We start from the raw sequence: 27,080 nt of genomic DNA, 5'->3' as shown, positions 1-27,080 counted from the left end.
GGGTTTCACCATCTTGGCCAGGCTGGTCTTGAACTCCTGTCTTTGTGATCCACCCACCTCGGCCTCCCAAAGTGCTGGGATTACAGTCATGAGCCACTGTGTCTGGCTGCCACCTGTTTTCAAAACCTTTATTTTTTCTACTGGAAGCCATGTAGAAATGATCTCGGAACTCCCAGAACTCTTTATCTGTAAATCTTAGGGTCCTAATTATCATTTTCTGTGTTTTCTCATTTTATTTATATATTTCTACTCCCCTACTAGGCTAATTTCTTTGTGTATAGGGACCATTTTTTATTTTACCTTGATTCTCCCAAAGCCTGATTTTTGTATGTCTTTTTCTATTTCCTTTTCTCGAAAGCATTGCGTAGAACATTATTCCAGTTAATGAAGGGTTCCAGTTAATTGGATTTCAGTCTTTTCTGACTGCAAACATACTGCTTTCAGAATACATTCAGCTTAGGGAATTATGATCTTTCAGAATTTTCTTTATTCAAAAGATTTTTTTTCAGCTTTCAAGCTTATGTGTTCCTTTAAAAAGATGTTTATTGCTAATAAATGAAAAATTCACTTTTGCTAACACTGAACTTTAGGAGGTATTACATTGATCCTTATCTAAGGGACATCAGGTATAAGAATTCAGATATCTCAGGCTGGGATTTTTTAAAAGAGCTAGAAATGCTCTCTGATGAGATGTTTCTCATATCACTCTTTATAAAAAGCCAGGCTCATAACATTAAATCTGAATGAATTTATGACTTTTTCATAGGATTTTTGAGATAACATTGTCCTGGTTTTCTGTTTATAGGTGACCTGCATACAAGTATAGAGTTTAGTGAAGGGAGCAGATAAATAAAATGTCCTTTGGCCTCTGTTGACGAGGAACAAGCAAACTTTAGAAAGAAAATTGATTGAATAAAATTTTATCAGATTCTCTTATGAGTCTCTGGTATGTCTGTATTTTGTCTTGTTGAGTCCAGAGGAGATCCATGTGCTTTAGATGACACAATTTTATAAATAGCAGAGTTTATATTTATTTTAAAATTTAGGAGACTGACTTACCTTTTTTCCCAAAGTTAGGGCTATTCCACTTCCCCAAGTAAGCAAGGCTAATTTTTTATTTTCTCGAAAGGAGCTTTAAATCCAAATAACTTGAACAGGTAGTTAACTGGACCAACTTTTCTATACCAAATATACCAAAGAGGTCATTGAATCTGAGATATTATGAACTAGGAAAAGTACTAAAAAGAGAACCTTGGTCACTAAAAAACCTGGGCTGAATTCCCAGCTCAGCCACCCTAATGGCTTTAATAGCTTAACCTTGGAGGGAATGTTCACTTTCCCTGAGTCTGTTTCTTCATCTATAAAATGGAAATGAAAAATCTTTCTTTATAAGTTTATTTTGAAAATTCAGTGATTATATATTTTAGTTTCTAGAACATCTTCGTATCCAATAGTTATTAGTTCTTTCCCATACTTGATCATAAGAAAACATAACGTGTGAGTCTTATAAATGGATAAGATGAGGAACTCAGTAAATAATAATGAATAAATGTTTTATGAAAACACCAGAGAAGGAAACAATATTTTGCATTTTTAATTATGATCAATTTTGAATATAAATTATGATCAAACATCTTTACAGTCTTTTTTTTTTTTTTTTTTTTTTTTTTGAGATGGAGTTTTGCTCTTTTCTCCCAGGCTGGAGTGCAATGGCGCGATCTTGGCTCACTGCAACCTCTGCCTCCCGGGTTCAAGCGATTCTCCTGCCTCAGCCTCCGGAGTAGCTGAGATTACAGATGCCTGCCACCATGCCTGGCTAATGTTTGTATTTTTAGTAGAGACAGGATTTCACCACGTTGGCCAGGCTGGTCTCAAACTCCTGACCTCAGATGATCCACCCACCTCGGCCTCCCAAAGTGCTGGGATTACAGGTGTGAACCGCTGTGCCCGGCCTACAGTCACTTTTATTGAATAATAATTATAGCAGTCATAAGTCATTATTTTATTTTGCTCAGTATTTGTATGCTGAATAATTTTGCTGTTAATAAATCAACATTATTTAGCCAGAATTGAACTCACCTCCATGGTATCTTAGTGGAGCCATAGAACCTGTACTACCCAGAATTTCATCCATATTTAATACTATATAGTACATCAAGCCACAGTATTCCTTTATTTGTGTAACCTTAATACTTTGCTGAAAGTTCATTTTAAAAATCTATTGTTTTGAAACACCTTATAAGATAAAATAAGCTTACATGCCTTGAGAAGTAATATGCTATAACACTAGGGACAGTATACTTCTTGTGTATGGACCAATTTTAAGTACTTTAGGTTTTACAAGGCATAGTCTCTGTTGCAACTACTCAGTTTGCCTTTGTAGCACAAAAGCAGGTATAGGCAGTATGCGAATGGATGTGTTTGCCTGTTTTAATAAAACTTTATTTACGAAAAAGAGACGGCAGACCAGATTTTACCCATGGGACGTAGTTTGCTGATCACTACTGTAATAAAATAGCACAGATCTAGAAGTAGAAAACCCTGGAGATAATCATTCCTGACATAAACTAGCTGAATATTGCTAAAAAACCAAATCATTAAACTTGTGAATTTTTTTTTGTCTTTGTTTTTGTTTTTGTTTTTTGAGACAGAGACTTGCTCTGTTGCCCTGAGCACACAAGGCCAGAATGCATTGGTGCAACCTCAGTTCACTGCAACCTCCACCTCCCAGGTTTAAGCAATTCTCCTGCCTCAGCCTCCCGAGTAGCTGGGATTACAGGTACCTGTCATCACACCTGGCTGATTTTTGTATTTTTACTAGAGATGGGGTTTCACCATGTTGGCCAGTCTGGTCTCAAACTCCTGACCTCAGGTGATCTGCCCACCTCTGCCTCCCAAAGTGTTGGGATTACAGGCGTGAGCCACTGCGCCCAGCCTGAATTTATTTTCTTAATCAATGATTTCTCTTCCTATTCCTTCAGATTCCTATTTAAATTTTATCTTTGGTCATCAAAAGTTTTCTGGTTTAAAAGACACTTTTTCCTGAAGGATATGGAGGTAATCTAAGGACAAAATCAGTGCAGAGTCTTGACTTTTTACTGGATTTAAAATGGACTTTTTACTGGATTTAAAATCCTGGGTCTCAAATGAATTATGTATATATTGCTTCTTCCCTTTGGGAACTTTGAGATCTAAAAGAACTTCAACTTTATGATCTGCAAGAACAAACTAATGACTTGTACATCAATATATTACCAATAACTTTAGCGATAGAAGCTTTAATATACATCTCTGGTATATATGGGAACTATAAGTTGAATGTAGGTTGTGTAAAAATAATTGCATTATATTGCCTTAGTATAACATAAGAAATAAATATAAGGATAGTTACCATTTTTAATCACTTATACTATAGCACTTAGTTATTCTATTTGATCTCTGTAACAACTGGTAGTTGCTATTGTTAATTCTTATTTGACAGATGAGGAAACTAAAGTTCAAAGACAAAATAACTGGCCCAGGGATACATAGAAAGGGAAAGTGTCAGAGCTGAGACCAAACTCAATGTGTTAGTTTCTTATTACTGCTATAACAAATTGTCATAAATGTAATTGTTTAAAACAATACATTTATTATCTTGGAGTTCAGGAGGCCAGAAATATAAAATAAGTTTCACTGGGCTAGAATCAAGGTTTTGGCAGGTCTGCGTTCCTTCAGAAGACTCTAAGGGAGAATCCATATAAGGTAACAATTTCACAAGTTCTGGGGATTTGGACGTCTTTGTGGGATCATTATTCTGCCTACCACACCCAATGAAGAAAAAATTTAAAAAATATTCCATTGTATCCTCTCAGCATCTCACAGAAAGGAAGACCAGTTATTATCATCCCATTGTGCAGGTAAAGGATCCTGAGGCAGAAGGAATTTGTGACTTTGCCAGAGTTTTCTAACTAGTTAGCCCAAAGGGATCTTTTAAGTCCAGAAGGCTCTCTGCTGTATCATACTTCCATAACATTTTTATCAGCATTAGGCATCTGATGCTAATATAGGTATATTGCTTTCATGTCTCTAGATAATCAAATTTGAATTCAACCCAAATTAGACTTGATTCAGTGCCCTTGCCATCTGTTAGCTTGTTTGATAGTTTCTGGTATAAAAGACATCTTTTCCTGAAGGATAAAGAAATAAGCCCAGGATAAAATGGATGCAGTGTCTTGACTTCATTCGGGTTACTTTGAAAATCTCTGTTTGCTAGTGTTTAGACTCAATAGCTGAAGGTACATATATGGAAATCTTGGACTTTCTGTATCCTCTCTTATATGTCACAAACAATTTTTTTCTTTTATATTAAAAAAGAGACATAAAAGGGTTATCTTAGACTAGACTTTTTTAGATCTAGTTTCACTTTTCTTTGTATAGAACTTTTTTCAACACTCATTTCCTGGCTTTCCATTATGCCAGTAAGTAGTTGAATCTATACTGTCAGTTTACTTGCTCGTCTGTAGACAAATCTTTCCTAATTTCCAAAAATAGTTAAGAACAGACTGGAGATAGTCCTTCAAAAATTAGTACAATGGAAAGAAACCCTTTAGATAACATCTATGTTTTATTGCTGCTATACAAAGCAGTAATGGAGGCGGTAAAGACAAATATTATTATTTAATAATTGGTCATGACTTCCAATTTTTCTTAGGCCATTCTTTCAGTTTTTCACCAGTGAGTTAGTTCTCTACAGTTAAATATTTCTGTCTTACCAAAACCAGGTATTCTCACACATTTCACACATTAGGCTTTAGCTGTTTTATAACCCATCATTTTATATTGTTTTATTCTAAATAGAAGATTGGTTTTTTTGTGTCATTTTCCTAGATTTTTTACTTTGGCAGGAAGAACGGTGTTTTTTCCCTATACAACATTGCCTAGAATTCATAGTTCTTCTAGTTAATGTAAGCATTGTAATTAAGAAAGTAGAGGAAAAGATGAACATCATATTCACCCTAAGAGGAAGTTGCTGGCCTCACTGATATAAGTCCTGTGGAAACAATACTGAGAGTGACGGTATCGTTTTCCCAAAGATACTAGTGACTCTAGACAAGGGAGTGGTCAAGTACAGAGAGGAATGGGATGTCCTGAGATCAGAAACTAGAGAAGATATGTGGTTACCAAAGATTATAGAAACAGCATGATTGCATAGAGTTGAGTGGGACTTTGTAATGAGTCAGGCCTGGGTTCAAATCCCAGCATACTACTTAAAAGTGGTATAGCATTAGGCAAGGAATTGAATATCTTCAATCTACCATTTTATTAAAATGTACTAAAATGATGGTAGTTACTGCCCCTCAAGATTATTGTATTGAATTAAAGATATGTCATATATAGTAGTATTTGAAGCACAGTATATAGTAGCTGTAAAGATAAAAGCAACAGATTTAAGTTGACGGGCAGATGCAAAGCACAGTTTGCTTAATGTTGGATTTTCTCACCAACTCTGTTGAAAGTCTTGGGGAAAAGACACACTCAGAGCCTTGTCCCTTATTTCAGAGTAGCACGGATCCGTTTTTAGCCCAACCTGTTCCTAGACCTGTATGAGCCTGGAGCTGAGCAGGAGCACTGTGAGAGTCTTGAAAGAAAAATTGGAAGCCTAACTGGAAATGTAAAACATGGTTTTCTTGTTAGAACCCCTTTATCAACCAAAGTCCATAGTTTACATTAGGATTTTCTCTTTTTGTTGTACATTCTATGAGGTTTGACAAATGTATAATGACAACTGTGTAATGTATCCACCATTATAGTATCGTATAGAATAGTTTCACTGCCCTAAAATTCCCCTCTGCTCCACCTATTCATTCCTCCGTTCCCCCTTATTCCTGGCAACCACTGATCTATTTACTATCTCAACATTCGGTTTTGCATTTTTCCAGAATGTCATATATTTAGAATCATACAATATCTAGCCTTTTCAGATTGATTGGCCTCTTTCACTTAATAATGTGCATCTAAGGTTCTTCTATGTCTTTGTCTTTTCTTGGCTTGGTAACTCATTTTTGTCATTAGATAGTATTTGTTGTATGGGTATACCACAGTTTATCCATTCACTTTCCTTGCTTCAAGTTTTAGCAATTATGAATAAAACTACTGTAAGCATTTTTTCTTTCATAATTGAGATTTTGTTGGTTGTGTTGAGGATCAGTCCACAGATATCTCAATTTGTACACAATTCTTAACATACGTACCAAGAATCTAAAAAGCTTATGTGTTGCAGTTCTTTTTTAAAGTTATTCCAGTGACTTTCCAGCTTAAAATTTGGAGGCAGAGTTTCCTTACATGGCTATCAAGTACTGGCTGTCAAGCATCTTCACGTGTTCATAAGCTGTTACGTACGTCCTACCAATTCACAATTTAATAGCATATACACTACATACTCAAAGTTTTCGTCTTTCACAGCACATTAACAGTTATTAGGGGAAACAGGACTGCCACAACCAAAGATGTTACAGAGTGCACACAATTCTGATAAGGAGAGCCATGAGCAAGGAGTATTTTTCTTTAGGAATCAATTCTGCTATAAAACAACATGGGAATAGAAGTAATTTAAAATATTCAAGAGATTAAATGCAGGACTGTGGCTCCATATTGCCAGTTAGTATGCTTTGTATTATAGGATGTAACTATATCCTAAAACTGACCCTTCATCTATGGAATGTTAAGCTGAAACCCAAGACAGTCAGAGCCTCCCATAACTCAGTATCCCACACCATCTTCTGTTGTACCAAAAACTAACCAGCAAATTATTTATCTTCTTTAAAAAAAAAAAAAAGGCATTTGATCTTAAAAAAAAAAATGGGATGACATGGGATTCCATGCTTCTTGAAAATGTGTCTAGAGCTACTAAAAAAAACTTGCACTTACAAAATAGTTGATAAAAATATTCCTTTGGATTGTACAAGAAGAGAAATAGTGACCACTGATAAGACATGTTATATTAATCAGACTTGGCTTCTTTCTCTCTGGCTTCATCAAAGGCTGGACACACCTCGGTTTTAGTCTTTCCATTTTCTGCACGTAAATCTTCTTTAGTTTCTTGATTAGCCACTTTGGCCTGTTTTCCCTTTGTTCCCCTTTTCCCTTTTTTTGAACTTTTTAGTCTGAAGATTTGTCCTTTCCTGCTGCCTTTTTTTTTTTTAGACAGAGTCTCACTCCGTTGCCGGGGCTGGAGTGCAGTGGCACAATCTCGGCTTACTGCAACCTCTGCCTCCCGGGTTCAAGTAATTCTCCTGCCTCAGCCTCCTGAGTAGCTGGGATTACAGGTGCCCGCCACTACTCCAAGCTAATATTTTGTATTTTTAGAAGAGACGGGGTTTCACCATGTTGCCAGGCTGGTCTCAAACTCCTGACCTCGTGATTCACCTGCCTCGGCCTCCCAAAGTGCTGGGATTAGCTTCCTTTCCACTTTTGCAGGAGCAGATTTAGCTGACCACCAGGCCAATCTCCTTGGGCTCTTCTTTCAGTGCCTATTTGGCTGAGCTGACTTTCCTCTTGGGCATCTTGGCAGTGGGGAGGGTATGACCTGGTGCCTGCAGGCTGCGGCGCAATGAGAGCCTTTGTGAAGCTGGGCTGCCTGGACACTGCTGCTCCTCTCACCACCCAAGCTGCTCCTATAAACACTTACATGCAGGTTTTGTTTGGACATAAGTTTTCAGCTCTTTTGGGTAAATGCCAAGAAGTATGATTGCTGGATTGTATGGTAAGAGTTATGTTTGGTTTTTCAAGAAACTGCCATACTGTCTTCCAAAGGGTTTGTACCATTTTGCATTCCCAATAGCAATGGATAAGTTTCTGTTGCTCCACATCCTTGCTATCATTTGGTTTTGTCACTATTGTAGATTTTATACATTCTAATAGGTGTGTAGTGGTACCTTACTGTTTTAGTTTGCAATTCCCTAATAACATATGTAGTGCATCTTTTTATTTACTGTCTGTATATTGTCTTTATCTGTTTCTTCAGGTCTTTTGCACATTTTTTAAATTGGTTGTTCATTTTCTTATTGTTGAGAATTAAGAGTTCTTTTTGTATTTTGAATAATAGTCCCTTTGCAGATATGTGTTGCAAATATTTCGTATCACTGTGTGGCTTGTGTTCTCATTTTCTTCACAGTATCTTTTGCAGAGTAGACGTTTTTAATTTTAATGAAGTTCAGCTTACCAGTGCTTTCTGTCAAGGATCATGCCTTTGGTGTCAAATCTAAAAAGTCATCACTAAACTTAACATCATCTAGATTTTCTCCTATGTTATCATTTAGGAGTTTTATTGTTTTATGTTTTACATTGAGGCCATTGATTCCTTGGGAGTTAATTTCTGTGAAGGATATAGTGTCTGTATTGAGATTTTTTTTTATTTGGATGTCCAGTTGTTTCAGTACCATTTGTGAAAAAGGCTATGCTTTCTCCACTGAATTTCCTTTGTCAGAGATCAATTGACTGTATTTGTATGGATCTGTTTCTGGGCTATCTGTTCTGTCCTATTGATCTATTTGTCTGTTCTTTTGCCAGTATCACACTGCCTTGAATACTGTAGCTTTATAGTATGTCTTGAAGTTGGGTAATGTCAGTTCTCCAATTTTGCTCTTCATCAAAATTGTGTTTATTCTTCGAGTTGTGCTCTTGATTTTAAAACACAAGAATAAAATTTCATCATTGTATTCTGCTTCGCCTACCTGTTCAAGCAGTAATATAAATGATTTTTAAATTTTTACAGCTAGTTTCCCAGATTTTTATTGTCTCTGTGTTTTATTGACTATTGAACAATACCGGTTTGAACTGCGTGGGTCCACTTAACATGCAGATTTTTTTCAATAAAAGTTATGCTATGAGTGCCTGCCTCTCTTACCTCCCCTTCCACCTCCTCTTCTGCCTGTGCCACTCTTCAGACACCAAAACCAACCCCTACTCTTCTTCCTCCTCCTCAGCCTACTCAACATTAAGACAATGAGGATGAAGACCCTTGCAATGATCCACTTTCACTTAATGCATAAATACATTTTCTTTTATGGTTTTCTTTTTTTTTTTTTCTGAGACAGGGTCTGGCTGTCGCCCAGGCTAGAGTGCAGTGGTGGTATGATCATAGCTCACTGCAACCTCTGCCTCTTGGGCTTAAGCCATCCTCCCACCTCAGCCTACCAAGTAGCTGGGATAACAGGTGCGCACCGCCACACCCAGGTAATTTTTGTATTTTTGGTAGAGACAGTGTTTTGCCATGTTGCCCAGGCTGCTCTTGAACTCCTGAGCTCAAGCATTCTGCCCACCTCGGCCTCCCAAAGATGATTTTCTTTTTTCTTTTTTTTTGAGATGGAGTCTTGCTCTGTCACCTAGGCTGGAGTGCAGTGGCACAATCTCAGCTCACTGCAACCTCCGCCTCCCAGGTTCAAGTGATTCTCCTGCCTCAGCCTCCCGAGCTGGGACTACAGGTGCCTACCACCACGCCCAGCTATTTTTTTGTATTTTTTTAGTAGAGACGGGGTTTCACCGTGTTAACCAGGATGTCTCTATCTCCTGACCTTGTGATCCGCCCACCTCGGCCTCCCAAAGTGCTGGGATTACAGGCGTGAGCCACCGCATCCAGCCCCAAAGATGATTTTCTTAATAACATTTTCCTTTCTCTAGTTTTCTTTTTTGTAAAAATACTGTATATAGTACATACAATGTACAAAATATGTGTTAATCAACTGCTTATGTTATGAGTAAGGCTTCTGGTCAGCAGCAGGCTATTAGTAGTTAGGTTCTGTGGTAGTCAAAAGTTATATGCAGATTTTTTATCACGTGAGGGGTCGGCACTCCTAACCCATGTTGTTCAAGGATCTGAGAAATAATCTAGTGCTAAATTGCAAGGTGCGCAATTGAGCAACACCCCACAAATCCAGGCAGAAAACATGATGCTTCTTGAACATAGAGGTTTTAAATAGCTAAATGTGAAACTGCATCAAAAAGAGCACAGCACCCAGTCTTAGATTACAGGCAGCTTTAACTAGAAGACTGCATTAATATTAACGCTTAGCCTGATTTGGAACAATATTGGAGTCTAAAATGAATACCAAGTTTGACAAAAAGCAGATGAATCAGATGCACAAAGGGAGCCAGTGTGATCTAAGTATGACATCTAACACCAGTTAGGGCTGGAGATTCTACTTCTGCTTCTGTCTTTAAGATACAACGCTGAGTTAGTCATTTATGCCCGTGGCTAAGTGACAGGCTGTATTCCAAGGTGCCTGGCATTCCTTGGAATGTGGCCACGAATATATTAACATAAAAACAGACTCTGAATTAGCTTTTCCCATATGATATACCAAAATGATGAAAAAGCAATATTTGGAATATGCTAGAACTTCAAGCAGTATATCCAGCATATCAACACTAGAAAGAGCCTTTGACTAATCAAAGGGAGGCAGAAATGATCATTTCTTTATGAGGTAAATCTTCTTTAGTTCCTTGATTAGCCACTTTGGCCTGTGATGTTTGGAAATAGGAAAGCAGTGGCATTAAGACACAAAGGCTTGGGCCAGGCACAGTGGCTCATGCCTGTAATCCCAGTACTTTGGGAGGCCAAGGTGGGAGGATCACGAGGTCAGGAGATCGAGACCATGCTGGCTAACACGGTGAAACCCCATCTCTACTAAAAATACAAAAAAAAATAGCCAGGCGTGGTGGCGGGCGCCTGTAGTCCCAGCTACTTGGGAGGCTGAGGCAGGAGAATGGCGTGAACCCGGGAGGCGGAGCTTGCAGTGAGCCGAGATTTCAACACTGCACTCCAGCCTGGGCGACAGAGTGAGACTCCGTCTCAAAAAAAAAAAAAAAAAAAAAAAAAGACACAAAGACTTATCAATTTATACAATAAAACCAAGGGTTGATATATGTCTTAAAGTTGGAAAGACATTGAGTGGTAAAACCCCTTTTTACTAATCTGTTCCCTGAAATCAATAACAGTAATCTTGAGTTGCTTGAACTCAACTTGATGCATTTAGTGTATGACATGTAAATCTGAGGAGAAATGCTAAAACATTTGGTAGCATCTACATAGTTGATAAAGAACTCACATCCCAGTATAAGTATATGAAGAAACTTTTTAAATAATATATTTTACTCCAGAGGTAAGTTATGGTAAAGTATGAGTCTATATGTAGTAACTATCTAAAATTAGTTAGAAGGAAAAATATAGAAAGAAAGAAGAAATTTAACCATCTCACTACCAAGCAGAATGACATGAAGCACATTTGACCCTAATGGAAGATCTTTCAAACATGAAACAATCACCTGCTAACATTAAAGTTTCTATTGAATATGCCCTTTATTCAGTTTATCTCCTCCTCTAATTTTGTTGTCAGTAGTTCTGAAATGAGTAGATTTTCAAAATAAATAAACAAAAGTCTTTTAGATATTGAATATGGTTTTCAAATTGAGGGGACTTTTAAATTGTAAAATGTGAATCTACTATGCTGTATTCACAGTTTGATAAAACTTGCTGGTTTTCAGTAGAGTGCTTCTTAAACTTTAATATGTTTATAAAGTACCTGGGCATCTTGTAAAAATGTAGATTATGATTCAGTAGGTCCAGGGCTACAGACCATACATTGAGTAGTGAATTTTAGAATATTCAGTTGACCCTTGAACAATGTAGGGGTTGGGATGCTGATCTCCCACACAGTCAAAAATCTGCATATAACTTTTGACTCCCCAAAAACCTGACCACTGTTGACCATAAGCCTTATCAATAATATAAACAGTTGATTAACACTTATTTTGTATTCTATATTTATGATATACTATATTCTTACAATAAAGTAAGCTGGAGAAAAAATGCTATTAAAAAAATCATAAGGAAGAGAATATATTTACTATTAAGTGAAAGTGGATCATCATAAAGGCCTTCATCTTATTTGTCTTCCTGTTGAGTAGTCCAAGGAGGAGGAAGAAGAAGAAGAGTTGGTTTTGCTATCTCAAGGGTGGCAGAGGCAGAAGAGGCTGAGCAGGTGGAAACAGGCAGGAAAGATAGGCCCACTTGATGTAACTTTATGGAAATATATTGTAATTTGTCTGAATTTTTTTGCTATTTTATTTCTCTAAAAATGTTTCTATACAGTACCAATCTTTCTTCCATTGTTTGCTTTAGTTTAGTGCCTGCATCATAGAGAATGGTCCATGTTGTAAAAGAAGTCAAAAGCAGTCTTGAATCGTCAGAATCCTTCTACCGGATTGTCTAACCTCAATCTGTTTTCTGGCACTGCTTCTTCTACATCTTCATCTTCATTGTCTGTCGCTGGCTTGGAAGCAGTCATCTCCATCAAGTCATCTTCCGTAAATTCTTCTGATGTGAGGTATATTAGCTCTTCAGTGTCTCCAAGAGCCATATCTCGACACCTTTTACACACACACACCTTACACCATTTTTGCCATATCCGCAGTCTCTTTCATGATTTCTTCAATTAACTCTGTCATAAATCCTGTGAAGTCATGTACAACATGTGGACACAGACTTTTCCAGAGGAATTTATTGTTTTGGGCTTGATGGCTTTCCCAACTTTTTCTGTAACAACAATGTCATCTTCAACAGTTTAATCCTTCCAGACTTTCATGGTGTTCTCTCTATCAGAGCACTCTTTCACAATGTTGGCAGTCCTTTCCACATGGAACTTTGTATGATAAGCCTTAAAGGTCCTATGGCCCCCTGATCTAGAGGCTGAATTAGAGACATTGTGTTTGATGGTGAGTAGACCACTTCGATATCTACAGTGTTGAACTCATGGTATTCTGGGTGGCCAGGGACATTGCCTAATACCAAATGAACTTTAAAAGGCAGTCTCTTACTGGCAAAGTACTTTCTGACTTCAGGAACAAAGCATTGATGGAACCAATCCAGAAAAAGGGTTCTCATTCAGACCTTCTTGCTGTATAAACAAGAGTGGCAGCTGGGGCTTATCATTTCTCTTCAAGACTTGGGGATTACTAGCTTTATAGATAGGGATAGTCCCAATCATAAATCTGACCACATTTGTGCAAAACAGTCGAGTTAGCCTATCCCTTCCTGCCTTAAATCCTGGTGCTTACTTCTGTTCCATACAAATAGATGAAATAAATGTTCTTTGTGGCTTCCCCCCCACACCCAAAATAGGGCACTTTCATTTGCACTAAAAGCCTGCTCAGGCAGATATCCTTCCTCAGTGATTTTCTTAATAGCATCTAGGAATTTATCTGCTGCCTCTTGGTTGGCAGAAGCTGCTTCTCCTGTTATCTTGACATTTTTTAAGCCAAATCTTTTTCTAGAATTATCAAACCATCCTTTGCTGACATTAAATTCTCTAGCTCCTTCACCTTTCCTTTGCTTTAAGTTGTCATATAATGACCTCACTTTTTCTTGAATAATATTACAGTCTGTATAAGTATACCTTTCTTATAGCAATCTTGCACCCATATAAATGCTGTTTTCAATATGATACAAAAAGGTATTTCTCAAAAAGTGCAAGATTTTCATGCCTGCTAGCATTGCTGCATTGATGGCTCATGAACTTCATTTTCTTTTTTTTATACTAGTCCTTAGGCTAGATTCATTTATCTTGCAATGGTGCTCAGTTAAAGCTACAGACCTCAAACTACAGTACATAACAAGCAATTCAGCTTTTTCTTAAAGTGTAATGACTTTTCTCTGCTTCTTGGGAGCACCTCCAGCATCACTGGTGGCATTTCATATGGGTCCTGTGGTGTTATTTAAGGTTTACAGCATTGCACTAAAAATAAGCATGATGTGATAAATACACAAGAACCTCAAGAAATCACTTTTTACTATAATACACAATTTATTGGAGAGATGAACTGTTCATGTGGAGATGATTAGCATCACATGGCCTTTTAAGCAGATACAATACTTGAGCATACCTCAGTAGCAACAGAAGGTGGCTACAAAATTATTACAGTAGTATAGTATGTATTATAATATGTGGTTATTGATATACTTATGCAGTTATTTAATACTACATCTTTACATTTGTTTACATTTCTCTCATATTTAAGTTTTGATAAATTTTAACTTTTTATAATAGATTTGTATATACTCCATGATAGTAAATGATAAATATACTATCCATATATTTTATGTATTCATGATGTACCTCTTTCATAATTTTTTTAATATTTCTAGGTTACATGGTTTGTCTGTGAGTTTTATCAAATTGTCACAAATCACCATAAAATTTTCCAATATATTTATTGAAAAAATCCATATGTAAGTTGAACTGCACAGTTCAAACCCATGTTGTTCAAGGGTCAACTGTAGTCTGAAAATTGTCTTAGTCTACTTAGGTTATTATAAATCATTGCTTTCCTTTCAGTTTGTCAGAGTTCTTAGTTCCCTAACATGGTTTCTTTTAAATGTTTGGGCTAGGAATTACACTTGGTTTTGATGTCTTGTTTTCCTGGGTTTTGTCTTATCTCAGAACACAAGACTCTTATAAAAACCTACCTCTATGCTAGATACTGTATCAAAATATTATTTAAGGTAGAAAAAAGGTAAAGGTAGAACCAAAAATTTAAAAATAACAGAAATCTACCAAAAATTATTAGACCAAAGTAACAGAAACTTTCAAAAGATTATTTAATCATTGCATAGAAACCTCTTGATGAATATGTTCTTGCTATTTTGGACTTTCAATTATGTCCAAATTAATTAAATTCTGTTTGGATAATATATAAATTTCACCTCTTGTTTTTAGGCAAGATCCCAAGGAAAGTAATAAAATGGCCTTTGTCATGAAGGAGGCTTTTCTGGTAACTACAAATTTTGTTGTTTCTGTCATTGGCTACACTTCCCTAAGCATTCTTTTAGGTGATATTCTAGTTTTAAGCAATATCTATTGCTACGCATCAGAAACAAGCACAAATGTCTCAAAATTCTGTCTTCCAAGCTGTTTTAGTCTGGGCATGGTGGCTCATGCCTGTAATCCCAGCACTATGGGAGACCAAGGCAGGTGGATCACTTGAGCCCAGGAGTTCGAGACCAGCCTGGGAAATGTGACAAAACCCCATCTCTACCAAAAAAAAAAAATTAGCCAGGCATGGTGGCAGACACCTGTAGTCCCAGCTACTCAGGAGGCTGAGGTGAGAGGATCACCTGACCCTGGGGAGGTCGAGGCTGCAAGTGAGCCATGATCACACCATTGCACTCCAGCCTGAGTGACAGAGTGAGACCCTGTCTGTAAATTAGTTAATTAATTAATTAAGCTGTCTTAGAAGGTTAAAGTATATTGTCTTTAATTTTTAAAGTATACCAAAAAATCACATTTTCTATTATAACCTCTCAGTTTCTCTAAAAGTAATCATATTTAGGCTATTATTCAGTAGTTTCCCTCCAAGTTGATTATTTTTCCTACCATTTGCTATTATCTGGGGGAAAACACTAATATTTGTTAGTGCTTGCTGTGTACCAGTTAACATGCATGCCTCACAACACCCCTTTTTTCTCCAAAGCCCATGTTTTATGTATGCCTTGCTGTCTCCCTACCTAATCAGCTGCTCAGTTTTCAGTGCCTTCAACAAATAAGAAGCCAGTGTTTCTCAGTAAATTTAGAGAGATTTGGGGAATTTCCTACTATTAGAATACATTTGAAGTTATGTTGATCCAAGATAGTATAAAATAGAAGAGTGATGAGTTTGAGGAGCTAAGAAAACTAATGACTTCTAAGATTTCTGTCACATTCAAAAAAGAGTACCTAGTAGGATTTTGAGACCTACCAATAGGTTATTATATACCTTTCTCTCCAATGCTAACAACATTTGAGGAAAATCAGAGTATGGCAGCCTGTCATGCAGGATTGCCATTTGCACTATTTTATTCCTTCAGCTAGCAGTGCTCAGGCTTTCACTGACTGACAGACAAATTGAGGAGGAAGGGAGTTGGATCAAGAGCCTCATTTGATCTGTCCTTCACCCATTGTCCATTTAACAAATGACCTTGATGAGTTTGTAAGATCTTCTCTTTAGTAGAAACACTATAGACCCAATATTTAGCTGGCTCTTGCTTACGAAGGTTAAACAGATTATACAGGGATAGCAAGGCTCACCAGCTGCTTAGCATGAAATATTGAGTGATCTGGAGGGAGACACAAGAGTGATGGCATTGCTACTGCAAATAATTGCAGAAGACACTTGTGAGTATTGCACAGTAAATCTGCACCTTCCGTGGGCACTCATTTGAGGGGAGGCTTCCTCAAGATGGAGCGTCGGCAACACATGTCTAATAGGTGCATTCATTTTAATATGCTCATTCATTGAATAGGCCTGATTAATTAGTACATGTCACCATCTGGTACTTAGCGAGACTATTCATTTTTAAAATGTTGAAATTGCAGGGAATGGTGCACACCAATTAAAATCCTTTTAACTGAATTGTTTTGGTATAAAGTATACATGTAGGAGGACTTCATTGGAATTCAGCATGCATCTCAGGTTACACACATCAGCCTGAAGTCAATTAGAACAAAAGAAGTCAAGAGAGGGGAAAATGAAAGAAGAGCTGTCCTTTTTCTGAATGTGTCTGCTCAGATATTATGCTTTCTCTCTGTTTTTCTATTCTTCCTCTCACTTGTCTTGATTGTCCTCCTACCTTTTATTTATTTTGGGTTCCTTTCTTTTTCTCTCACCTTCTATTTTTTATCTTTTGTTATTGTTCCCCACTTCCTCATCTTCTCCCCACCTCATCATTTTCCAGTCACTAGTTAAGACAGGAGAGTTGGGTTAATAACTTCAATGATACAGTAAAATTTTAGCTCTCTATGTTCCTTTGAAAGAATGAATTCTAGTTGGCCAAAGTTTCTGGGTAACTGTGGGTTTGAGCTCTTTAAGCATTAAAATATTTTTAGTTTGAATAATCATTTGGTGCTTATGTGACCTAAATTGTTTTTAAAATGCATACTAAGATTTAGGGTGCTTTTTTTCTCTGTCTTTATTTGTATAGTTTTCTATAAAGAGTAATTATTTTATAATTAAATAAACTTATAGTAAATAAAATAAGCTGTATGAAAATCTTTCCAAAATACATTTCACATTTTAGTTGTTTTCTTCCCTTCTTAAACACAGAACACCGAACATAATTTAATATTTTCTTGCTATCTTGCTATAATTGGTGTCAACATCAATTACAGTGCTATTCTAAAATATGATGATGCCCTTAAGGGATATAGGGCTATTTGCCCACCTGGAAAAGCTTTTTCAGTTCTTAAGTTTGGTTCTTGTATTTTTCTTTCTCCCCCTTTGCTGTCAGATAGTCAGTTGTCACTTGCCACTTCTATCTGAATGCTGCTGTCTCCTTCTAAGTTATTTTGGTCTATGAAACCAGATAGCAGAGCATCATTTATTCATCTGTTCAAGAAACATACAGTGCCAAGACTGAATAAGATATATCTCCTGCACTCAAGGAGCTAAGACTAGTGGGGGTCGGGGAGTGGAGTAAGGTATGCAAAAGCCATATGATGGGAATTTGGGGAAGGGAGCAGTTAATTCTAAGAGGAGGATGCAAGACTTCACAGGGGAATTAAAATTTGACTGGAGGATCAAAAGAGGTATAGGATTTTTAACAATTGTTATATGAGTGGACATGGAGGAGATAATGGCTGCTTTAAAAAATGGTAAGTCAGTAGCAGATCACAAAGAGCATTAAATTTTATTCTAAGGAGTTTAAATGTATAATATACACAACTGAGAACAATTAATGGCTTTATGAAGAGTTAAAGTAGTAAGGAGCTGTATTTTAGAGGAATTGGGACACAAAATATACTATCTCAGTATTTCAGACAAAGAGCAATGAAAATCCAGGACTCAAGTTATAGCTATAGCTAGATGGGTCAAAGGGAGAGGACAGATTAGGAAAGACAAAACCTGACAATTGATTGGATATAGCATGAGAAGGACCAGGAGGAGTCTAGAATTGACCCAGTCTGAATGTCTGCCAATGTTTTGATACCATTTACTGTTACAGTACCTAGAAAAAGGTTGAGCATACTGTGTTTTGGTGGAAAGATGTAATTAGTTGTGTTTGGAAAGGTCTAGTAGGTAGCCAAAGTCTGGAGCTTCAGATGACAGAAGCAAGAGGTATAATTCTGGAATATAGGTTATAAAGTATATGTTATATGGCAAACTCTGGAAAGTTATTCCACCCTTGAATATTTGGGAATAGACAAGATCACAGAAGAGATGGCTAGAGAGTTATGTTATTTTATTTTATTTTATTTTAAGATAGAGTGTCACTCTGTCACCCAGGCTGGAGTGCAGTGGCGCAATCTCTGCTCAGTGCAACCTCTGACTTCCAGGTTCGAGCAATTCTCCCACCTCAGCTTCCCCAGTAGCTGGGATTACAAGTGCACACCACTATGCACAGCTAATTTTTGTATTTTTAGTAGAGACGGGGTTTCGCCATGTTGGCCAGGCTGGTCTCGAACTCCTGACCTCAAGTGAACCACCACGCCTGGCCGACAGTCTTTTTAAAAGGGTAATTGCGGAAAGGACATTTGGGTACCTTTTTTAAAAGAGCGGTGGACACGTATCTCCACTCAAACAAATTAACATTAAAGTCTCGTTTGGTTTATAGTAAAGTGGATAGGGGATATACAAATAAGGCAGCCTGAGAGAGACAGCTATAATTCATTAAATTATAAGTAGAGCATTCACCTTTATTTCTGTACAAACAAGATCAATAAAACTAATTTAAGCTGATCAAATTAAATTTATATGTAAAATGAGTCTATAAATGAAACTATAAAAGGTGCTTTCCTACTTTGTCTAGTTTTCAGCTGTATCCTGAATAGGTAATCTTGCCAGATAACTGTATCAATAGAGAAGAGGTGTTTCTTATTATATGTGAGAATTATTTTTGTTTCAGGTTATTAAAGATCTCTGACTCCAACTTCATTTGTCTCTTGTTAAATTTGTTTGAATAATTCAAAATGGTATTTTAACCCAAATTTGCATGTATATAATGTTTTGAATAGATTGGAAATTTGGGGAAAGACTTTAAAGGTACTGTTGCTACCCAACAGCATGTTCATTCTGTCAAATATATCTGTGTGTCTGTGCGTATACACCTTGATCTGTGTACAGAAAAAAGACACAGAAGAGTATATAGTCAGATTTGGGGGTTTCTTCATTTGCTTTTTGCATATTTTTATTTTCTGATTACATGTGTAATATAAAGAATTTTTTTTCATTTAAAAAAAAAGATAAGGACCATTTGGCCTAGGGAGTTTGAGTAAGTTGTCTGTTTTTACATATCTTATTAGCAATGGCCTTAAGTGTTGTTCATTTGTGCCTCTGAGGGTTCTCCTAATTGGTGAGTTGTTATGATAGGAATGGAAATACTCCTAGTGCTTTGGCACCCACAAGGGCCAGGGGCCCAGCACCTCTTCAAGAATGGCTGGCATTCCACCTCTCACTTTCCATTGGGAGGTGTTTGGGCTCACTTTAGTAGTCCAGTGATACAAACCACAGGTAGATATCTCACTGATGAGGAGAATTAAGACCCAGCATAGTTTTATTGGGGGATAGTTTAGTTTTTCCTCTGTCAGACTGTGGTCTCCTTATATGTTAATATCCAGTAACTCCCCAGAGTCTGAGCTTCTGCTGTTTTTTTGAGAACAGTCCTGTGGAAACCTATTGTCATGTGCTCATGCACATCTGGAGTTCTCAAATGCCCTGGTCACAGTTCCCATCCTTCATGGTCCATCACTGGCCTCATGACTTCAGTTACTAAACCCAAGTCTCATTTTTCTAACTTTATTCTGTAATAAAATAAAGCTAACTAAAGAATTGTCACTTTGCCTTTTTCATTTTCTCCCCCATCCACCTCAGCATCCTGCATCTTCTTTATTGCTCTCACTAAACCACTTGCAGTCAAGGTTTAGAGTCAGGTTTACATAAGTAAATAGTTATTAAAGATCTGGATATTTCTCAATGGGAAGAATTTTAAATTACACACTTTGTTTTAGAATATGTTTGTTATTTCCATTCGGACATCATCTGTCTCATGATTTTCTACAGTTAAAGTAGTGCAGTTGGTGCTAGCTTGATTGCCCACATTTCAGTATATCTCTGGGAAACCGATCCTGGGTTTTGATGTAGACAGACCTCAGGGTCATCTTTAGTCACTCTTATTATCCCACTGGTTGATAAAAATTATCAATTTAGCCTCTCACATCAGCCCCTGCTTATTAATTCCCACTGCCACTATATTAGTTTGGGGCCCTCTCTGGACTAGTATTATACTAGTTGAAACAACTACGTTACCTTTCACCTTGCCTCCTGTCAATATATTCTTTCCATTTCCACCTGCATTCTTAAAGCACAATAGTATCACATTACCTTATTGCTCAGCAACTCCTTCCTGGTAGAATCTGACAGCATCTCTTGAAACTGATGCAAAACATAAGTCCAAGATGGAATGCTAAAGTTTCCTTGCAAGTCACTTGCTCAGAACTTGGAGTATGTTTTCCCTGTAGAAGCAATAAGTCTTAAATAGGTTTACAAGGCAGCTAAAACTTTCAGTTAAATCATCCGTGATAACTGAAGTCTAACCTAAGCATAGGTAACAGTGTTCCCATAGAAATAGCTTCCCAAGTGCCCAATTGGTATGTCAAGATGGGGTGTCGATATGTGTGGAGGGGATTAGAGGGATCATACCCCTTCCTGGCCTCTGCTGGATATAGAAATTTAATAAAAGGAGAAAAAAACTAATATTTATTAAGTGCTTACTATGAATCAGCCTTCGAGTTAGGCACTTTATATATTTTATCTTAATTCATTTTCACAAGAGCTTTGTTGACGATAGATAGTTATTATACTCCTTTAACAGATTCTTAGCAAATTAGTAATGTGAATAAGATCACAAGAGGAATGCTTACCTGACATAAGAGATTATTGTTTTTAAGCACTACTTTTCAAACTTTGGTAATTTATAGACCTCCTTTTAACTGAAAAAAATAGCTATGCTCTCTCAGTGTTGGCGTACATTATTATAATTTTACTTAAATACAAAAAACATAAAGTTAGGTATAAATTCTTTATGCTTATATTTGTCATTTAGCTATAAAACAAATTTGAAAGTTAAGTACAAAAAAACCCTGCAAAACTAATGAAATGCAAATTAACAACAATTTAATATAATAGATGAAGTTTTGCTGAAACTAAATTGCTGCTTACTATGTGGGTAAGGAGCTGCCAGCCACCCTAGTTCTTTGCAGTTTTCATTACCGTTGGCTGTCTTATGCCACATTTCTTTCTAGGGTATTGAAAATTCAAGATTGGTACAATACACAGTGGCTGCACTATTATGTCATTTTGGTCTTTACTTGGTAGAACTGTATCATCTATATGTTAAGTGAGCCTTTCTTTTCTCATTATTTCTTACAGTTAAAGTAGTGTGCTTGGTGCCAGCTCAAATTAGAAACAGAAAGGTATTTGGAGTCCTGGAAATTATATTGCTGTGCTTAGTTAATATGGCCATTGCAATGATCCTGCCTGTGTTTACATTAGTTTATTTTAGATGCAAGCTTTACTTTCAGTTTAATATTCAGCTCTTTTGGAGAACTCATAGACCCTTGAAAACACATCCAGGATTCCAGTGTGAGAAGTATTCTTTGACTGCATTTTAAGTTATGTATTTACAACCATTATGAAAATAATTCCAACTTATTTATTAGAACAGGTCCAAATATCTGCACTAGGAAAGACCAGTTTATTATGGTATTTCCTCAAAAGCAATAAATCTATACTTCAAAGTATTGTGTAATTCAGACTTTCATTAATTTAGAAGTACTTTTTCCCTTTAAAAGTCTAAAGTATAAATGTTTTACAGTATGTATTGTTCACTCTTTTCTATAGCTGGGAAAGGTAAAATTTCTTTTAATTGGAAAAATAATGCCTCCTGCCAAACGTAAAGTAACACAAGACAATAAAGCCTCCAAAAATGAGTGAAGAGTGGTAGCAATGACATTGCTCACTCTGATTATGTGGCTATAAACATTCAAGCGGGATTTTTCTTAGAATCATTAACTATTTTCATATTTCTCCTTCCTTCCCAATTTCCTTTTTTCCACCTTCTCTTATTTGAATTTTGCTCTGCCCTTATTTCATCTCTTTCTTATTCCCTGTCTTCTCACATCTCAATCAGCTGTGACTCCCTAATTTAGCCTGCAGTCCAGCTTTCTTCACTTGGCAGTTGGCTCTGAGGTTGAGGGCAATGGAGAGGAGGAACAGAGCAAGGTGACTAATAGCAACATCTCACCGACTCACTCTCAACCAGCCACTTCAGTGGCCCCTCCAAATCAGAGTGGTTCCTGACTTGGAGAGCTGAATGAAAGGTCATGCTTAATTTGCCTCGTAATATTACTTCCTCAACACTCTGAAACACAAAAAACACAACTTTGAGACAGCCTGCTAGCTAAGTTTATGCCTGTTTGTTTTCTTCTGGCTTATTCTGCAGTGAGCACCTGGACTGACCTCTTAGAGCTGAGGAGGGGAAGGTGTGGGTGTGCCTACTTCTTATACTTCTTCATTCATGGTGGAATTCCACTATGGTGGACAGTGCTGCTGCTGCTGCTGCTGCTTTGTGGACTGTCTTTCAGACACTGCCAAGTTTATGTTTAAAGCAGCCTCCAGATGCCATGAAGCTATACCATTTATGCATGCATACGTGCATGCATGCATTCATCCTGGCTCTGCCATTTACTAGCTATGTGACTTTGGGCAAGTCTCAGTTCCTTCATCAGTAAAGTAGGGCAAATAATAGTATGTCTGTCATAGAGTTTTGTGAGAATTATGAGGTGTTTGTTTTGTTTTGTTTTTTTGAGATGAAGTCTCGCTCTGTTGCCTAGGCTAGAGTGCAGTGGCACGATCTCGGCTCACTGCAACCTCCCCCTCCCGGGTTCAAGTGATTCTCCTGCCTCAGCTTTCTGAGTAGCTGGGACTACAGGCATGCACCACCACACCTGGCTAATTTTTGTATTTTTAGTATGGACAGAGTTTCACCATGTTGGCCAGGCTGGTCTCAAACTCCTGACCTCAGGTGATCCACCCGCCTTGGCCTCCCAAAGTGTAGTGTTGGGATTGCAGGCTTGAGCCACCCCACCTGGCCAAATTATGAGTTTTTATGGGTAAAGGCCTGGTACTTAGTAGTAAATGTTAACTAGAATTATTCTTACTCAGCAATCATTTATTTAGTATCTAATGTATTCCAAACAATTCAAGAGATATAGAGATGAAAAACACTTAGACCTGCCTTCCGGGGATTTACATAATTACAAAACAATGTGGTATAATCGAGTTAGGCAAAACTTCATCACAGAGGTAAAATTTAAACTGCATCTTGAAGGATAAATAGGGTTTCAACAAAGGGAACAGCATTAGAGGAAATACATTCCAAGCAGAAGAAAAAGCTTGTGAATAAAATAAAACTACAAAAGACTATGGAGTCTTGGCTGTTATTAGATAATATTTTAACCTCTTCTCTGATGTATACCTTCTTAAATAGGGGTCTAAAGTGGTTTCAGGGAATGTTTTGGAACTTCTAATCTTATAACTAGTTATTACCAAGTTTATAATAATTAGTAGTAGTGGTTAACTGATTCGTCAAAGAGTTTGAATTTAAAAATTAGCTGGAACTGAGCGGTGCTGCTTTGCAGGGGTGCATTTGTTGTTACATGATTCTTATCCTGAGATGACTACCATGTGACAGGAGCAGTGAATTGTTAGAAAAACTTGTGGTTAGAACAATTGGAACTGGATGGGCTTCTGGAGATTTCGTTAAGTTTCCAAAATTAAGCAGATTTTACTTTGGTTTCTTCTTTAAATAAGAGAACCTCATGTTCTTGTGATAGCAAGGAATGATAATTTTTTTTTTTTGGTCAGATCTCAAGAAAGTCTCTTTTACTCATGGAATTTCCATTTGTGTACCAAATTTAAGCTGTGTTTTATCTTCTGCAAAACTTCTTCCTGCAGCTTTGCTTTCACTTCCTCTCTCCACCCTTTTAGTCATATACTGAAGGGTTTGGCAGCTGGTTGAGGTGTCAGGTCAGCATTTTTCACTGTGGAAGAAGGAAAGGTTGGGAATAGTGACGTGGGTATGGTTGTCACATTTTCCTTTCCTTTTTTTTAAGTGACCCACATGTTCTTTAACAAAAGCCTAGTGAGAACCTTGACTTGTAAATTGTCCCCTAGCATCCTGGAGATGGACTAATATGTGGGATGACATATAGGCAATAGATCCTTACTGAGAGTGTCCGTAAAAGCCCACGTACAGCAGTGAGGATTCTTGACTCTGCCTCCATGGCAATGTGACAGATTTTATGGAGAGATGATGGCCTTCGGGAGTCACAGAATTGGAGAAGGAGCTTAGCAGTTCATTCTCCATCCTCCTTTATTATTAACAGATTCTCTTTGGGTGCCTTTAGGAAATGCTGTATATATGGTGTTTAATCTCCCACCTACACACTTTCCTTTTCTTCACTAACAGAAATTGAATCCAGCTTGAGGAGCTCCAACTCTTTCTGCTGGCCAGTTTATTTCAAGATTGAAATCCATTGTGGATTTGTTTGTTGTTTTTTTGTATTTTTGTGGGGGTTTTTTTGGTATCAAATCTGCCTGAAACTGTTGGACTAGAAGCAAACTAATTATTGTTGTTGTATGGCAGTAGAGAGAATAAAAAACAGTAATAGGTTCTTAAAAAGCTGTCATGACTTGAAGTGAAATAGGCCACTCTTGAATAGCTTCATCTATAGCCTGAAGGGCTTTGGTCCTGAAAACTGTCAAATATGAAATAGGATTTTAGATCATGGAATCCTGGCTGCCTCCTAGGGGCAGCTTCAGCCATTAAACTCTCCCATAGACTATTTCATCTAGAAGATTCGCTTTGAGATTATAAGGAATGTGGAGGTAAATGAGCTTTTCTTATCAAACGTTCCATTTGGGTGCTCTGTATCAGACCTGTTCTGGAAAATAAATAGAAGACACCAGGATAGACTGTTTTATATCCTTGTGTAAGTGCCTCAGGAGACACATTTCTTATTTCTCAAGCATAACTTTGGAGACTGGAGTTTCCCGTTTGGGGAGCGTTGGTATTGAGCAGGGAAAGCTGCTAGTTATTGATTGCCATTGAAGTCATTTCACAAAGGCTGTAAAACCCAAGGATTGCTCTTTGGACAGACCTGCATCTGGTACAGCTTCCCCCTCTATGAGACTGTTGTAGGTTAAGATAGTTTTGACAGTGTCTTTAAGTACACCTCTTTGTCTCCAAACATAATTAGTGTTTAAAGTGAAGCCCTTGTGGTTAACGTTTTGTGGCTTAGACAGCAGCTCCATCTGGTGCTTGCTAAAGGTGTTTGCTTGGTTCATGTCTCAGTTTTATACCAGATGAATACAGATGGACACAAACTTGTAAACGAATGTCATATGCAAGATGGGTTTCTAGTGCACACAGCACTGACATAAGCAAATGGTGTTCCTGGTGAGTCTCATTTGGCTATTCTGTTGATAAGTGATAGCTGCTAATCAACTTAGCCATCTTTTGACTGAATTAACTTACTTTTACTCAAAGTGGGGAATTATTTTTACTATTATCTACTAGTCTTTGAAAAAGCAAATATGTTGTACTACTTACAAAGAGAAAACTTAATCCCACTCTTATCAGAGTCTGTTTAACTTGGTTAACAAGATATTAAGCCAAGATACCTTATTCTTTTTTGTATTCAGTGCTGCATAGTGCTAAGTACACAGGGAATTTTTTAATTTAAATTCTTGGTGACTGACAGGAACTGCCCCCAAACTGTTAATAGAAGTTACTTCTGAATAATAAGTTTACATATGGTTTCTATTTTCTTTATGCTTTTCTGAGTTTCCACAGTGAGCATATACAACAAAAGAAGAAAATATCTACCAAAAAAGGTAAAAACAAAACATATTGTGGGTAGTCGTAGCCTTGAGTCCCAGTTCTGGGTCTTTCTTATTTACTGTGTGTCCTTAGGAAACTCACTTTCTCTTCTAGGCTTCAGTTCCTTTGTCCATAAAACACAATTGAATTAGAAACTGCACAGTTTTAACATTCTAAGTATTGTGATTCTTCCCTCTTTCCTGTTTTTTCAGCCTCTCACCCTGGCCTGTATCTTTCCCCAATATTACCATTCAACATTATATAGGTCTTCCCATCTTAAAATAAGGAAATCCTTTCTGGACCCCCATCCTCCTAGCTCCTTCTTGCTTCTCCTTCCTGCCTACTCTTCTCCAAAAGTTATCTACCATTGCTCTATTATCTCACTCTTCAACTCACTGCAATCTGGTTTCCATCCCCACCACTGAACCAAATAGTTCATGCTAAGGTCACTGATGAGCTCACGTTGCCAAGTCCAATGGGCATGTATGTAAGTCCTCATTTTCCATTACCTCTCAGCAGCATTTGAAATAGTTATTGTCTTTCTCCTTCATGACATTTCCTCATCTGGCTTCTGTGTCATCACACCTTGGCTGTTAGTTTTCAGTTAGGGGAGAGGAATTAGCCCCTTCTCCCTGGTTCACCCACCAAGGCCAACTCCTCAGCTCACTATTTTCTTTTCGGCCTAAATATCTCTATACTAGTAATTCCTAAGCAGAGGAGAACCACAGAATTCTCATCCATGTTTCAGACTCCTAAATTCATATACTGTCTTGTATGCAGGGTGACAAAATATGGACTCATAATCTTCCCTTCAAAAGTTGCACCTCCTCCAATGTTGTCATCTCAGTAAATGGCTCCACAATCATTTGATACATAAACCCAAAACCTCAATACCTTTTACTCTTCAAAATCCAGTCATTCCTGCATCTTTCTCTGCCTTCCCTGACACCACATCCTAATCCAGATCCTCATCAGATCTTAGTTTGCCTATGTCAGTCCTTTAAGCGTCCTGTCCTGTTCTTCCCCAGTCCATTTTCTACATAGCAGCAGAGCTGTCTTTTTAAAGTCAGGTTTATTGAGGGTAAATTTACATGTAGTAAAATTCACTTTTTTTAAGTGTGTGGTTCTATGA

At 37.3% G+C, this 27,080-nt stretch overlaps 1 protein-coding gene and 1 pseudogene across 9 annotated transcripts in view; one reads left to right on the top strand and one right to left on the bottom strand.

Annotated features, from left to right (window-relative positions):
- Positions 1-27,080, top strand: part of PEAK1 (pseudopodium enriched atypical kinase 1) — a 298,162-nt gene that overhangs the window by 200,746 nt on the left and 70,336 nt on the right. Inside the window, exon 1 of one of the 9 annotated variants that reach the window (XM_030814855.1) lies at positions 14,754-14,808. The exons of the other annotated variants lie outside the window; for them this stretch is intronic. The gene's annotated coding sequence lies outside the window, so the exon portion shown is untranslated. Of the gene's footprint in view, positions 1-14,753; positions 14,809-27,080 lie in introns of those variants that run through there. 9 annotated transcript variants of the gene reach the window in all.
- On the bottom strand, positions 6,669-25,413 carry LOC105739875 (annotated as a pseudogene).

The sequence above is a fragment of the Nomascus leucogenys genome, chromosome 6 (genome assembly GCF_006542625.1).
Source record: "Nomascus leucogenys isolate Asia chromosome 6, Asia_NLE_v1, whole genome shotgun sequence".
NCBI classification, from domain to species: Eukaryota; Metazoa; Chordata; class Mammalia; order Primates; family Hylobatidae; genus Nomascus; species Nomascus leucogenys.
This window is presented reverse-complemented; position numbering and strand designations above follow the sequence as displayed.